The following is a 12,582-nucleotide window of genomic DNA, read 5'->3' as shown; positions in this document are numbered from 1 at the left end:
AAATTCACACTTAGCAAATCTCGATAACATAAAATTAGCCACAAACAACATCAATAAGTTTTTGCCTTCTATCTCAGACTCTATGAAGCTGCGTTTTCCTTCTATTTCTATATTGCCTGCGTTTTCCAACGATATCTATATTGACTGCAACGATTTCTATATTGGCTGCGTTTAATGGCCCGATAACGCAGTCTGCAATTTGAAGCGATGTCTATATTGTCTGCGTTAAAAACAACAATTCGTTCAATCTGTACAAACATTTATCTATATATACATACATTTTTATACATTTTATAAAATTATGTTAATACATTTTGAATTACTCTTGTGTGCGTACAGAAAATAATAATACGTGCAAAAATATAAGATTTAATTATTTGTGGTATGAATAAAATAATTATGTAATTGGGTAATTATATAAATTATCACGGCCATTTTCAAACAAAAAAATTAAGGGAGGATGAAGAGAAGGTTTTCACGGGTTATCAAGTAATTAAGGTAAGTGTTGTTGCTCAATGCATGGTTGGTCAATTAAATGACATGAAATTAAAGAGACATGTGGAAACTCTGAATGATGCTAATGTTCTGATTTGTATTGTACTGTGTCACTAATGTATCTACGTCTGATTTTTTTAAGAAATAAATGATTCAAATATGTCCTTTATATATTGTATCCATGTTGTAAATGTCTAATTTATAATATTTAATATATGGTACATTAAACAGATTACAAAGATAATAAGTTAGTAATTTTTATTCAACGGATTTGTCCAGACAAAAAATGAAATCAGTTATTTCGGCCGTCAATCCCATTATTCCAATACAGTAGCCAGGTGCCTGTGTTTTGAGCTGATAAGAAAGGGATCACCACAGCAGGTTGCTAATACACAGTGTATTCATTCGTGTCTGCTGGCGTCATGTTAGATGTTATTTTCATCAGTTTTAAATTATGTGTAATTTAGTTCGCATCTCTACGCTTTACTCAACATTCAATGGCACGAGCATTTAACAAAATTATAAAACATAACGCATATCATTTTACTTCTTTTATAAATTAGTACGCGTATTATATGTTATATATTGTTTTTTTATTATGTTTTTCTCAACCAGAAAGAAATAATAAAACTTTGTTATATATAAAACGCACTCGAAATTTGACATTTAATTTGAAGCAATCCACAATTTTTGTAGCGGCCAAGCGCAGTATTTATATTTAAACTGAAATTAATATCAAACGAATTATTTCATATTTGTTTATGGTTTTTGTTTGATATGATTTTTTAATTTATCTTGTCTACATTATTTTACAAGACCCTGTTTTAATAGCATTAAACGTAATTGAAAATCGTACATTGATTCCGTCGTAAATAATCATTTATTAATACTATTATGTTATTTAAATAAACGCACCAATTATTACAAAAATATTATTGAGTTATTTAAATCGTTAATTCACTTTCACTAGATTTCCATTTTAAATTCAATCTACATGTTTTTGGTTTGGGACCTAAATTTCCTAAAAGAATTCGTTTTAAAATGTTCAGAGGTTGCTCATTCAAGCCCCTTAATTCTTTACCGTAGGCATATCATTAATTACTCAACTCAAAATTAATCCTAGTTTGTAAATATATGCCCCTGATGTTATTTTAAGACAATAATAGGTGTCAGTAACACATCATTGTAGGTATAACACCTCTATAAAAAATCTATACACCGAAACCTCCACGGCATTTACTATATAAATCCAATTTACCGAACTTGTCATTTACCGAAACCTCCAGCACCCAAATATACTGACATTTAAGCGATGAAAAACAATAAGTTTAAAAAATGTATGGACCTTTACCACATTTACATACATATACTGTTAATTAAAACCGTCGAATTATTAATACAGTCATTCTCGAACTTCACACGTTTTTGCCTTCTATCTCTTTATTGGCTGCGTATTCCTTCTATTTCTATATTGGCTGCTATTGCCAACGATTTCTATATTGACTGCAACGATGTCTATATTGGCTGCGATTTATGGCCCGATAACGCAGCCTGCAATTTGCAGTCTGCGTAAAATGCCGCGTTTTATACACACCCAAATAAATACAACTTCACATCTTTGCAATAATAAACCTATTATACATACAAATATAAAAATTAAACATTTTGCTATCTTAATACGATATCATTTCAATCGCTGTTTGAAGAAACCATTGTTTATTATCGGTTACCCAATAACGCAAATGTTATGCTCCATTGCCCTCAGGCATTCATCTTTCTGGTTTTATGACTTAAATCCGGTTGTAAAAACACGATGATCGCAGGGTCACATGATAAGCGAAAACAGGACGAAATCTGATAAAATACTGCTGTAAAATTGACTGTCCGAAAATTTAGAGTCTTTAATTATGGATAAAATCCGTATGTCCGAAAATTTATAGGCACGAAATTAATCATATTTGCTTTAAATGGGTGTCCAAAGTCTTGAGTAATTACGGTATTGGATTGTGGTGGTATTTTGATAGATTTTACACAAAAATCATGTTGCTATTGTATTAATTAATAATTCCACACACAAGAGAGTTGCATTGTAAACTTAATAGTATTTAGAAACTCGATCATTGTTGTATGAACCTTGATCTGATACCTAGTTTGAAAAGAACGCTATCAAGCCTTACAAATTTATATAATGCAAACAAATGTAGTAGATTAATATTTGATTAACTAAATTCTGATTATATATACATTGGTAAAATATATGGGCCAATGCAAATAATTTACTATTTGACCTTTACGCAAGTATAGGTTGCCTCTAATGCAGTACTCCAGCTAGGCCTAAATTCAAGGGCGCCCCGCTCTGCCCTCCCGAACTTCCGCCCTGCCATCCCGAACTTCCGCCCTGCCCTTCCTAGGCCCCACCCCCTGCCGTTATTTTTTTTATTTTACATATGATGATGAATAAATATGTTATTACAATTCATTGTAATTAGTTTATTTCTCACTGTAGACATTATATTTGAATTGTTTAATAAAAAAAATAAAAAAATAATGGGAATAATATATTCTAACAATTATTAATGCCATATTAATTAACATGCAGGAGGAAGCATTCCAGAAATGCCCGCGCGCTCGAAAGTGCCCTTTTGACAAAATACTGCGCGTCCACAGTGTCCTTTTGACAAAAAGCCCCCCCCCTGCCCTTTTCAAATCCTAGCTGGAGCACTGTAATGTGTTAAATGCAAGACGCTGAATGGTGAATAACAGATCAATCATATCGGACAATATATTAAACACGATGTATCTAAACCATGTAAACTGACAGACAACCTACTAAGCACAATGCCACACGATTTTATCCCTATACAAATTACCATCTCGTTGACAGCTGTTAACAAGCACTAAAATGCGACTTCGCTATTAATCATTTTTTTAAAGTATGCATTACAATCGACTATTCTAATTTGAATTTTGAAATATATTTTTATTATACGATTTTTGCATATTAATGCTACGGACAATCCTTTGCGTCCTTTTTATTACTTTATTGGACCGTTAGCAGACAGACCGTTATGGGCTGGACCGCCTTGACCAAAATTTCGATCCAGGATTTAAAATGGCGTCGGTTGGATGATTTCGGTATGCACTTATGGTTTTTACTTTCTGCAAATAAATACAGGTTGAGAGATACTTGTTATTGTCAGCGTTCTTACATAGAATATTGTATATAAAATAACATTCTCTGTATTGTCGCGCAAATGGTCCTCGAGTAGCCTGCCAACATGTTACTGTTTTGTTAGTTCATAGAACTGCAATAATTCAGCTCTCCGGTTTATAACCCAAAGGGTTGCTGAGAGTTGCAATTCGCCGAATATTGTCCTAAGGTGCAAAATTTGATCACCACTGCAAGGGCTAAGGAACGCTAATTATGCAAAAACTTAACAATGTTTACCTGTCTATTAAAAGCACAAACTGATTAAAGCAAGAAATAATTGCTCTTTATTTAAACTTCATTCCTATAGGTTCGTGAATTCCTATTAGTTTGTGAATTTTTTTATGATGTCATTTTTAAGCCGTCCGTGCACTGCACGCTCCGAATTCGATACAGTTTCAAGCTTAATATATTTTTTTGTCAATAAAATCCGAAAAATGAGGACAAAGAATGTAAGAAGTTGTACTGTCACCATAATAATTGCACACACAATGAACACAAACATAAAATCCTTTGAAAAAAAGCACCTTTTAAGTAAAAATATTTCCAATATAAGTTTTCGAATAATCCGGGTTCCTGTATTCGCATTTGTCAAGGTCAGTTTACCGTACATTATTGACTCGGGTCGTTGTTGTCATATTTTAAAGGCCCGTTAAGGGGTTTATCGTATACACACGGAAATCAATTAAAATCTTATAAACGCCACGTGCATTTTTAAACGTTGTAAGCCAATCCTCAGAGATACCATGGAAGGTATAGATCATACATACCCGATATTTTTCTAAAAGCAGTATAGGATGTAAAGACCAAAAAACTATTGGTACGTCGAGTGGCGCTACAATAGTACATCCCCTATCAAGCCTTAAGAGATAGGATTAGTGGACGTGTAGATCCTAACAAATTCCTAAAGGAGACCATTTTTACAAATGACGAAGAGTAAGGGCTTGTGGAACATGCGGAAAACTAGGCAAGGCTTGGCTACAGTTTAAGCAATACAGCCATGCGCGTACCTGAAGGCAGTTAGCACGTGGAACATCGTGTCAGCCTTCACGAAGGCCGGTGTGTACCAACTGAACAAGAATGCTGTGCCTTCAGAAAAGCTTATGCCATGCGAGTCATTCTGAGACTCGAACTGTCTTCAGAAGTTACAAGCTGTATGGGCTGGCAAGCAGGCAGTTGAAGAGTATCTCCGGGCAAAAACAGAGGCGCCAAGCCCTATCACGTGCAGATGCCAAAAGAAGATTTCGGAGAATACAAAACCAAAACCTGGCGGGAAATTAATAACAAGTGATGCATACATCGAAGAGGTGGAGATGTACGACGACAAGAAAAATTTCAATGCCGTCACATCTCAAAGCCAGATGATATGTAAAAGCCCGAGGCTGTCAATAACTGGCATACAAAAATTTCAAGCCAACATTGTTAGTGTAGAATCTGATACCGAATCGGACACGTACGAGTCCGAAAAATGTTGCGTATGTGGACAATTTAGTCCAACACAGTGCCTTCCCCAGGCCATTTAAGCGCCCCTTGCCGGGGCGCTTGAATTTCGAAATCAGAGTCCCCGGGGCGCTTGAAATTTTCCGATTAGTGTATTCTTCAGTAAAAGAAAGTGGAGAATGTCCAAAAAAATCAAGGTTTCCCTATCAGTGTATCAATATTCCCTGTTTTAATAGAGCACTCGGTACCTACTTTCACAAGTAATCGCCATAAACACCACATGGGGTAATGGATAATCCACTGATAAGAGAATAGCATGACGCGCGTATCGATTATTCTAGCCACATTACACGGTCATTTAAATGCTGACAAGGATGTATCTGGTAACTTTCCAGTCGTCAAACTGTGAAGTTCATCGTCCAATCGGTTACGCGAATGCTTATGAGGGCGGGGTTAACTATCGACCATTATTTTTGATTGACGTCGGGCATGAAGTAAGAGTTTATCGCAGCTTGATTAGCAAGTAGTTGTACCATTTGAGTAATATAAAACCGGCAATTAGTACAGTACAGAACATTAAAGACGGTTTCGGGCATCATCATCACACCTTTTTACTGTAAACAAGTGTTACCTATGACTCATAATTAATACGAGAAATTAATTGCAAGTGGTAAACAATTAATTATTATAGCGGTTACAATTATGTGATAACAATTTATTTAATTCCAGTACATGTATATTTCAACATGTCCATTTATAGAACTGATTAACCTCGTTTTTCTGACATTTATTCGACACGTAATGCGCTTTTAACAAATTTTCGTTGAATTAATTACGCACACTTGTAAATGTTTCGTCCGATAATCGATAGTTAGAAGACTGATGACGGCAACCGGCCGTGATCCTCGTGGACAACGTGATTTTCATGCATAATTCCGTCAAAACATTTATTCGACTCGTAAAGTGTGTAAACAAATTATCGTTGAATTTATAACGCAACGGTTAATATTTGTTGAAATGTCAAATGGGAATAATTAAATTTGTAATCCGAAACCCATTACCGTAAGTCGATGTTAACGCGTTTTTAATCCGAAACACACTTCCGAATGTAAATGTTACCGCACCGTTAAATATTTTTGCTTCAAATTAGGAGTGCAAATTTATTTTGTGTCGAATCTTTTCTCAATTAAAAAGAGCGCGAAAATTATGCAGCATGTACAACGTCGCGTCTATTGCATACAAATGGCGTGTATTGAGCGTTTTAACAAGCACACAACAGGTCAGGGGATTGACGCATATTCAGAGGCAATATTTCATCAAATCTATAAATAGTCACTTAAAAAATGGCAAGGTTTGTGTTAAAGAAATAACTGAAAGCTTTTATCGTAAATATTTACCAGAAAGAGATTGATAAAAACGGAATAAACGGGATTATCGGGTAATAAATAGAAACTTGAAAAATAGTAAGTATACAGTAATAGAGTCGGGTTGAAACGGATGTATTGGGGAATCGTTCGAGTCGGGATTTTACTATCTGTGCGGAAAAGTTTTAAAACAATTAAACAATATAAAAAATTATATGTTTAAATGACTGGGGGATTTTTTTTTGAAGAGTCATACCGCACCAAATGACGTCTTTTGACGCTGTTTTTCTTTGAGTTATAACGCACCACAGAACGTGAATTGACACGTTAAATTAAAAAAAATCAACGTCGGGAGGGGACACCCCTCCCGAACCCACCCCCGGGGCGCCTGAACAAATTCCTGGGGAAGGCACTGAGTTGAATCTGGACACAAAACCGCACATAAAAATCGTTAATTGGGGGCAGTGGGACGAGTGTGGGCATTGGGTTCACCTTTCTTTCTGCCATACAAAATCGGTGCTGAGAAGAGGAGACAGTTTCCCTTGCCCACACTGTTGTTAAAATTTAAAGTTGGTTTGAACCGTTTATAAGTGATGCATTCGTTAATAATAAATTGATTGTAAAATCGTTCAATCGCTGATCATTAATGATTCATTACATTCGCTTGAATATACCATTTGAATGCGTTCAATGTTCATACTTTATACGTTATTTGTTAAATAAGTTCATTATGTATCGAGGATAAGGTAATCGCAAGATAGAGAAACGAACGACTCTGCGTTTGCCTCAGCAATTTCCCCTCACAGAGCCTCACAGTAGAGCGCGTGCATTCGACCAATCGAATTCACAAACTTACATGTTTTTTGACAAATATTTTTATTGTTTTATGAAACATATAGATATTTTCCCTTCACATTTTTCTTAATAATGCAGACGATCATTGTACGCATGCGCGAGTTTGAATGCGTTGGTGGCCGAACCAACAGGAAAAGTGGCTACTTTGTTATTCTTCGGTACACTTTATCCACCTCATTGGAAAACTTTCGTAATGTTGCCGACTAAAAGTGTCCCTATCCCTTAGGTGGCAGTACACCAATCGTTTGCTCATCGTAATAATTGATGTAACCTAAGTAGTTAACAATGTCAAACAGATGTCAAATATTTACACTGTTCCAAATTTCAACATAAAAATGTCAACAAGATAAGTGTGATAACATCATTGTGATTTTTAGGTTGCATGCATAGGATAACGTCTGAAGGCTGCCATTCAGGAACAAAATTGAAATCAGGATTTTTTTTTCTAAAATTGTTTCTGAGATGGAAAGGGTTTATATTATTGTTATTGTCAAAACATTAGCTTAAACTTATTTCAAGGAAACAAATACCGTGGCAACATCTTTTTTTACCCAGTGAAACCTCTACATTGCAGTGTTAAAGAGGTTCAATTGATGCAATGTATTCGGCTTAAATAATGAATGTATTGATTATTTTGTATATAAGAACATAAATTGGCAACAAACACATCAGGATTTCAATAATAAAGACAACAAGGTATGCTCGCCCAGGTACCGAAATATAACTATATTTTATTTTTTTAAATCATTATGACACTGATAAAAGGGTTATTTATGTACTATTTTTTCAAACTGTTAGGTTATTATGAAATATATGTACAGAGATTTCGTTCTAATATGTGTTCTCGGGCATTTTTCAGGTTAAGGTTGGAACAAGTTGTTTTCTTCTGGACATGGAAAACTACATGAATGAAGGAAAGGATGCCTGTTTGCCATTCTTAAAAAAGTGGTCCACCTTTGGTAAAACATTATAAACTGTTTTACATTTAAAATACAAGTGTATAGTCTATAAAATACACACATATCAATTTAACAAACATTTCTATATTATAGAAATGTTTGTTAAATTGCTATGTGTGTATTTTATTTTGATTATTGTTACTGTTAGTACCCTTGTATGAATTTCTTGCCAAATTGAATTTAATGTGTATTGACACACTTTAAGAAATATTTGTGCAGATTAAATAAAAAATTTACATCTGATACTTTACAGTCAGCATCTTATAAATAATTATTGGCTAAATTACATGTATATAAGGTCCAAATTATATAATAATCTTCGTGGATTTATAATAAAATGGTAAATGCGCAGCTTGAATTACATGTTATGATATGTGATTTTATATGATTATGACTTTTTTTTTGTACAAGCAAGGCTTATTTTGCCAATTGTTTAAGTTTTGAATTTAATATCCTAATTAATTGCATTTATATTGCAGTTCAGACTTCCTGTTCTGCAAGTTCAGTGACTATATGCCGCGTTGGGGTGATACCTTAAATGGTATGTTGTTGACTAACTCTGTGTGCTTTTACGGATAATTTCCTTCCATACTTTTTGCTAAGATAGGTAATTGACTAAGTTTGTGTGTTAATAATACAATTTCTTACTTTTTAACATGATGAATGATTGTTTTGTTGAGAAAGCTTTGCCACTCTTGACAACTTCTTATTAGAACAACAAGCATTTAAGTGAAGGTAAACTGATTAAGCTGGAGAATTGAAGGGTTATCACATGTAGGATGCTGTGTAATTGAGGCTAAATTGTAACATTTTGCATGAAGATTATTAATGTGCATGATTGGTATACATTCAAAGAAACTAATATTCATGTCTTTAAGTAACATATCCTATTATTGCTTCTATTGTGAACAGAGTCTGCTGTTGATATGAACAACATGGATCTTTCTGACGATGGTGAAGTGGAGATGGTGGCGACAGAAGATGACACTGCAAGTTAAGCCTAGGAGGAATCCACACCAGGGAAGCTGTCAAAAGTCTGCTAAGAAGAGGACATAGCAAGCTGTCCACCATTAAAGAGAACTTATATTCACTGCTGTCTACAGCTAAAGCATTGATGATGGGGTGGCAACACAATACTGTTCATCAGGGAAAGCAGAAGCGTATCACCTTTGTTAGGGCTGTTTTTGACCTGATTTTATAGCCGAAATCGGCTATATTCCCAATAGCAAAAAGTATACTTTTTTCCCAAAATTTGCTAAAAAAATTCTTAATAGCCTTAGGAAAAAACGCTAATGACATCGTAGTCCGATATGGTTTCGTACAGATTTTAGACTATACCTTGATTTGGATAAAGTCGGCATAATTCGTGTACAAGATATTCTCAATTTTGTTCAGGCGCTTATTATATTTGCGATTAAATTTAAGCGTTTTGTGATTTGGCTGCATGGAAAACAAATATGTCGCACAATTAGAAATATAACGTGAAAAAGATTCCTAAGCAAAACCTTGGCGGCAAAACGAAAACTGTTGATTTTATTGAGCAATAATCATTATATAAACAAACATCGTCAAGAAGTACAAGTCTTCCCATTGAAACTCATTCCATTGTTAATGATAGTGATTTAATAACAAGTGACTCTATTGCATCATCATCTTTGATTTCCGAAAGCAAAGCGCTGACTGATATTCAACATGTTTAAAGCAGCAGTTCTTCAGAAGAAGATAAAGCGCCTCCTTATAAATGGTGCCTGATGTGACTGATGACTTTGTGTGAGCTTATTATGTGGAAAACTGTTGATCATGGTTGATCATGATGGTGTTTGTGATTACATGTAAAGATGCTGAACTCATTCATGTAGTTATAAATCCCAACTTATTTTCCCAATGTCTTGAAAATGCCGATAAAATTCCCAATTTCAAAGCCATGGGCTATCTTCCCAAAAAAGCTGAACAAAGCACTATTTGTTGACAAAGTGAGATTCGACAGGTAAGGCCTGCCATGCCATTTGCCCCTGCAGACATGTTATGATTCTAACAACAAAGTGCATTTCATTTGGTGGAGGTAGATATTTTGTGTACTGTAAACTTTTAATCATTGTTAGAGAGGCTGTTTTCGGAGAAAACCCGAGGCATTGTAATAGCCTGCTCGCCGTCCGCCGCCGTCGTGCTAAAACCTTTACATTGGCTCTAAAATCAAAGCGCGTCCACCAACAACTTTGAAACTTCATATGTAGATGCACCTTCATGAGTTCTACATGCCACACCCATTTTGGGTTACTAGGTCAAAGGTCAAGGTCACTGTGACTTAAAAAAAAAATCTGACAAGCTTTCGCAGCCGAGCGTGTCACCTGTTATGCGGTGCTCTTGTTTTTTTATAAATAGTGGTTTGATATTTTATATATGTCATTTTTACTAGCTTGATCTTTTCTGTCCTTTTGTATTTAAAGTTTAAGTTTGGACAGTTTTTATATGATTTTTTTTAGTTTTTATGCCCCCGAAGAAGGGCATATAGTAATTGGACTGTCCGTCCGTCTGTCCGTCACACTTTGCGTTTAGGTTTCGAAAAATGCTCATAACTTCTATGTCCCTTGAGATGCAACCTTCATATTTGGTATATATGGACAAGGCCTTTCTTAACGCACACAAATTTTGACCCCTTTGACCTTGAACTTAGGGTCTGCATTTAGGTTTCCAAATCTGGTTTAGTTTTTGAAAAATACTCATAACTTTTATGTCGCTTCAGATGTAACCTTCATATTTGCTATGCATGTGTATATGGACAAGGCCTTTTCATGTGCACACAAATTTTGACCCCCTTGACCTTGAACTTAGGCAATAGGATCGGCGTTTAGGTTTCAAAAAATGCTCATAACTTCTATCAAAGCGTTTTTCGGGGGCATATGTCATCCTATGGAGACAGCTGTGTTTATGTCCTATAATATGTTTGAGTAGTCAGAAGAAACAATGAAGTTTTGTCCATACTATATATATTAAAATTGTGGCAGAATTGTTTATTAATGCAATTACAAATTGCAGCAAATGCATCTGTTAAAGAACTTAGGATGCTTATAATTGATGTAAAGATTGTTTCATTTAAATATTGCATTTTTAAAATGACTTCACATGTGTAAAAATATGTATTGTATTTTATTTTTATTTTTAGAATTAATTTAAGTTAGTCATAAAAAATGAATAATTCACACTATTTCATATATTTCTAACCTACTGACTGGTGGATTGAGTACATAATAGTTGGAATTTCACTACTTGAAGGTTTGCACATCTTTTTTTAGCTCGACTATTATATATGAAATATATATAGTGGAGCTATCCTACTCACGTCGGCATTTCCGTTACCGTTAGCGTGCAAATGTTAAAGTTTTCGTACTACTCCAATTATTTTCCTTGTCCCTTGACATATTGCTTTCATATTTTGCATACTTGTTTACCAACTTGACCCCAACATATAAACAAGATAAGACAACTCTATCAAGCATTTTGTCATAATTATGGCCCCTTTTACACTTAGAATATGCAGCAAATGTTAAAGTTTGCGTACTACCCCAAATATTTTCATTGTCCCTTGACATATTGCTTTCATATTTTGCATACTTGTTTACCATCATGACCCCAACAAGAGCAAACAACTGTATCAAGCATTTTGACAGAATTATTGCCCCTTTTATACTTAGAATATGCATATAATGGATAAATCTATGTTAAAGTTTGCGTACTACCACAAATATTTCCTATAACCTTTGACATATTGCTTTTTTATTTTGCATACTTGTTTACCAACATGACCCCAACCTATAAACAAGAGCAGACCACTGTATCAAGCATTTTGGTATAATTATGGCCCCTTTTACACTTAAAACAACATTTTGCTTAAATTGTCATAACTTCTTTATTTATGATCACATTTTATTATTACTTTGACAAAACAACACTTACCTGAATACCACAATGGATTCCACCGAAACAATACCCCACGCCCCTACCCAGAATCCCTCCCCCCCAACTCCCCCCCCCCCAATTTTTTTTAAATATCTAATTAATTACCCCCCCCACATTATACCCCCTCTCACCCCCTACCCCCCCCATTTTTTTTAAACATCCTCTAATAAATTAACACACCCCACATTATACCCCCTCTCTCACCTCCCCTACCCCCCCACCCCCCCCCCCCTACCCCCCCCCAATTTTTTTTCCTTTTTTATTTTTGAAAGATCGTCTAATAAATTATTGAGTATGTACAATT

At 34.8% G+C, this 12,582-nt stretch overlaps 1 long non-coding RNA gene across 1 annotated transcript; it reads left to right on the top strand.

Annotated features, from left to right (window-relative positions):
* Positions 1-3,599: 3,599 nt before the first annotated feature.
* Positions 3,600-12,346, top strand: LOC127872715 (uncharacterized). The gene is made up of 4 exons (XR_008045739.1): positions 3,600-3,630; positions 8,222-8,321; positions 8,801-8,862; positions 9,234-12,346. It is a non-coding gene; the product is annotated as an uncharacterized LOC127872715 (long non-coding RNA).
* The last annotated feature ends 236 nt before the right edge of the window (positions 12,347-12,582 follow it).

This window comes from Dreissena polymorpha, chromosome 3, assembly GCF_020536995.1.
Source record: "Dreissena polymorpha isolate Duluth1 chromosome 3, UMN_Dpol_1.0, whole genome shotgun sequence".
Classification (NCBI taxonomy): domain Eukaryota; kingdom Metazoa; phylum Mollusca; class Bivalvia; order Myida; family Dreissenidae; genus Dreissena; species Dreissena polymorpha.
Note: the sequence above shows the minus strand (reverse complement) of the source record. Positions and strands in the feature narration are given on the sequence as shown.